We start from the raw sequence: 4524 nt of genomic DNA, 5'->3' as shown, positions 1-4524 counted from the left end.
TGCAGGAGTATGAAGAAGTCCCAAAGGTACTGATGTGGAATTATCTCTCTGCTTTTTTTTTTTTTTAAGGTTTATTTCTTTATTCGAAAGGCAGAGTTACAGAGAGGCAGAGGCAGAGAAGGAGAGAGGTCTTCCATCCGCTGGCTCACTTTCCAAATGGCTGTAACAGCCAGAGCTGCACTGATCCCAAGCCAGGAACCAGGAGCTTCTTCCCATTCTCCCATGTGGGTGCAGGGGCCCAAGGACTTGGGCCAACTTCCACTGCTTTCCCAGGCCATAGCAGAGAGCTGGATTGGAAGTGGAGCAGCCAGGACTCAAATTGGTGCCCATATGGGATGCCAGCACTGCAGGAGGCAGCTTCACCAACTACGCCACAGAACTGGCCCCTGTGGAATGATCTCTTAAGAGTGAACAAATAATTACTGTAGTTGAAAAAAAGAATAAGGGGCCAGCTTTGTGGCACAGTGAGCTAAGCTACCACCTGCAATGACAGTATTCCATAACGGAGCACCAGTTCAAGTCATGGCTGTTCTGCTTCCAGCTCCCTACTAATGTGCCTGGGAAAGCAGTGGAGGATGGCCTGAGTCCTTGGGCCCCTGCCAGCCACAAAGGAGACCCAGATGGCCCCTGGCTTTGGCTTGGATCAGCCCTGGCTAGGGAGGCCATTTGAAGAAGGAACCAGCAGATGGAAGATCTCATTCTCTCTCTTTTTCTCTTCCCCACTCCTTTAAATAAATAAATAAATCTTCAAATAAAAACATCAACATGACTCGGAAACATCCCAGCTTCCAAAGCTTTCCTGAGGACTGCTGAGGCCCTCACTGGGTCTGTCACAGCCCAGCTTCTTCCTCTTCCCAGGCAGTTTTCTTTCTGTACTATTCCACAGGGATTACATGGTTTGCTTGTTGCTGGGTGATAAGCCACCCCAGAGCTCAGCCTCTTGCAACAGCAATGAGCACTCTCACTCAGGAGCAGTGGATCTGGGTTGATCTGCTTAGGTTCTCTGCGGGCTATGATCAAATGTCTTGTTTGGGGCTGGAGGGCATTGCACTTACTGAAGAAGACGGCTTGGCTGACCAAGGCAGTGAGAAGCCGGGGCTGCAACTGAGCCATATTAGAAAAACAGTATCTCTTCTGTTCTAATGGTCTCCGGGGGGAAACTCTCTCCCCATATTAATCCCTGTTCTGACCATGGCTTCCATCTGTTTTCTTATAAGGTGTCCACGGCGGCCAGGGAGAAGATGCTCATCTTATTTCCCCAACATCGCTTATACATGGAGGTGGTGATCAACTCCTCTGTCTTCTCCTTAATGAAGTGAGATCACTGCATTTCTATTAGCTCTCTTCCTGCACCATTCTTCTCATTTTTTCCCTAACTGCATGCATAAAAATGGACATGTGACTTGTGAAGGAATACCTTGACAGTAGGGACTCCATTTTGGAGCACCTGAGACCCCATCCTGGGAAGGCACCCCTCCCCCACCTTGAGACTCTGGTCTGACACCATGATCTAAAGCACTCGGACAATAGCAGTCCCCTACCTCACACCTGGCAACCTGCTTCTCACTTGACAAAGCACAGAAAGCCCCCAGCATGATTGTTCAAGCTTAAAAACAGATAGGCTGCACCTGGGTTAATGATAAAAATGTAATTTGTCTATGTCCTACATTTGATTTAAGCCAATACTTGGATTAATGTCAGGATTATAATTGAAATTGTTTAGATTATAACTGGTATTGTTCAGATTATAATTGATATTAGTTCCGCATAGGTTTTAGGTCAGTTTGACCCCAGTAACCATGTATTCCCCTCTGATCCTAGCACCATGTATTCCCCTCCTGATTTTGTGGTTTTTGCCTTTATAAATCCTGTTGCTTTGGGCTTTGGGGTGGAGAGTTCTTTGGGGCATGACCCCGCCTTCCACTGCCAGCAATAAAGGACCATTCGACTTTATCAGTGTGTGGTGCTCCTCTGTTTGCACTCACTCAGGTACAACACCTGGATATTTGCATCATATTCCCTTGGAATAAATTATAAAATGACTGGGTCCAGACAATATGTTTGTGTGCCGGCCCTCCACACCATCCCAGTTCCCCTGAGCGTCTTTGTCAGGGGTCTTCTCTGTGTCTGCCTCAGCACATCTTAATTACAGGTGCAGGGAACTCAGTATGGAGCCGGCGCCACAGCTCACTTGGTTAATCCTCTGCCTGCGGCGCTGGCATCCCATAGAGACACCGGTTCTAGTCCCAGTTGCTCTTCTTCCAGGCCAGCTCTCTGCTATGGCCCGGGAGTGCAGTGGACGATGGCCCAAGTGCTTGGGCCCTGTACCCGCATGGGAGAACAGGATAAGCACCCGGCTCCTGCCTTTGGATCAGCACAGCGCACCGGCTGTAGCGGCCATTGGAGGGTGAACCAACGGAAGGAAGACCTTTCTCTCTCTCTCTCTCTCACTGTCTAACTCCGCATGTCAAAAAAAAAAAAAAAAAAAAGGCCCCCAGCGCACAGACTGGAAGCCGATTTCTGAGGTCCACGCTCCTCGGTCACCTCTCAGCCTCTCGGCTTTCCCGAGGATCCCAGGAGACGGGGCAGCGGCCCCTTCTCCTCCGTTGTCCCCTGGCCCGCATCATTGTCAGCCTCATCCTACTCATGGAGGTTTTAGGAATTAAGGGAATGTCGAAGAATTCCTTTTTACAAAGATTTTTAAAGGCCTTCTGCTGGGAAAGTCATTCATTCTGCAAATATTTGTTGAGTGCTCTTGCTGCTCCAGGCTTTGTACCAGGAATCAAAAAAAAAAAAAAAAAAATTAGCCCCTGTATCCGCGGGGCTTATGGTATAGTAGTGCAGCTTGTGCTCCCTGAGGGAAGCAGCTGAGAAGTCAGCAGGTGTGGGGTACCCAGCAGTGTCCTCAGCCGGCAGCCACTCTCGAGCACCTCCATGGTTTAGCCTAGGGGATGGTGGTATTCCTGGAAGAAGGAGCTAGCGAACTGATGCAGGGTAGATGTAGCTGGATTCTACACTTATTTGGGCACAGTTGTAATTTGAGGGAGTTGGGATCTGACAGCTATGGAGAGATGAGAGTCCTTAAACCACCCTTTGGAGCCCCTTCCTTTCATAGTCAAATGAGTTCCCTGCACCCATATTCTTTTTTTGACAGGTAGAGTTACAGACAGTGAGAGAGAGACAGAGAGAAAGGTCTTCCTTCCGTTGGTTCACTCCCCAAATGGCCGCTACGGCCGGTGCTGTGCTGATCCGAAGCCAGGAGCCAGGTGCTCCCTCCTGGTCTCCCATGCGGGTGCAGGGCCCAAGCACTTGGGCCATCCTCCACTGCCTTCCCGGGCCACAGCAGAGAGCTGGTCTGGAAGAGGGGCAACCGGTACTAGAACTGGCGTCTATACGGGATGCCAGAGCTGCAGGCAGAGGATTAACCAAGTGAGCCGTGGCGCCGGCTCCATACTGAGTTCCCTGCACCTGTAATTAAGATGTGCTGAGGCAGACACAGAGAAGACCCCTGACAAAGACGCTCAGAGGAACTGGGATGGTGTGGAGGGCCGGCACACAAACATAGAACCCGGGGTACCGGCGCCGCAGGCGGAGGATTAGCCTAGCGCCGGCCAACTGGGAGCCTCTTGACCTCGATGCTGACCACTGAGCTTCCCATTGAACAGTTTAGCTAAAAAAAAATAAAAATAAAAACGCAGGCAGGAAAAAACATCTTAAGCAGCTGGCCCCAGCCCATTTAAGGAAGACGAGGCAAGAACAGCCAGGGTGTGGGAAGAGCAAACTGCGGTCCCCACTGCGGTTCCCTTTGTCCGGCCTCTGCAGGGCCCCCTCCGAGAGACCAGGTTTGGGCCTCACGGAAGATTGCACCCTTCTCCTACCTTCCTTCACCGCACTGCACACCCCACCCCCACTCCCGGCCGGCCGCGGTGCAAAGCCCCACGGGGGACGGCGCCTGTCTCTTGTGGGAAGCAAGCACTTGGAGCTTTCAAGAGCTCCCCGACGCTGCAGAAAGCCTCGGACCCCTTAGAGCGACTGTGGGCTCTTCCGTCGCCACTCTAGCAAGGTGGGGAAGTGAAATACAAATCCGGAGCCCGGAGATGGGAACTTGAAGACCGCGTGTGCCTTTGCTTCGCCTGCACGCGCCTCTGAGATGGCGCCTGGGCTGAGCCGGAGGCCGGGCCTGGGCAGGGGGCTGCCTCCGCCTGCACTTGGCTTCCTCTCTGCACCTCCCAGAGGCCTGGGCAGACGCAAGGGCTTTCGGTCTGAGTCCTCCGTGTGTTAGCAGTCAGCTTTATTTGAAATCTGTTTAGGGGCTGTTGCTGTGGAATAGCGGGTAAAGCTGTGCCTGCAGTGCCAGCATCCCATATGGGCACCTGTTCAAGTCCCGGCTGCTCCTCTTCTGATCCAGCTCTCAGATATGGCCTGGGAAAGCAGTAGAAGATGGCCCAAGTGCTTGGGTCCCTGCTCCCACGTGGGAGACCTGGAGGAAGCTTCTGGCTCCCGGTTTCCTATCAGAACAGCTCT

Source organism: Lepus europaeus, chromosome 15, assembly GCF_033115175.1.
Source record: "Lepus europaeus isolate LE1 chromosome 15, mLepTim1.pri, whole genome shotgun sequence".
In the NCBI taxonomy this organism is placed as follows: Eukaryota; Metazoa; Chordata; class Mammalia; order Lagomorpha; family Leporidae; genus Lepus; species Lepus europaeus.
This window is presented reverse-complemented; position numbering follows the sequence as displayed.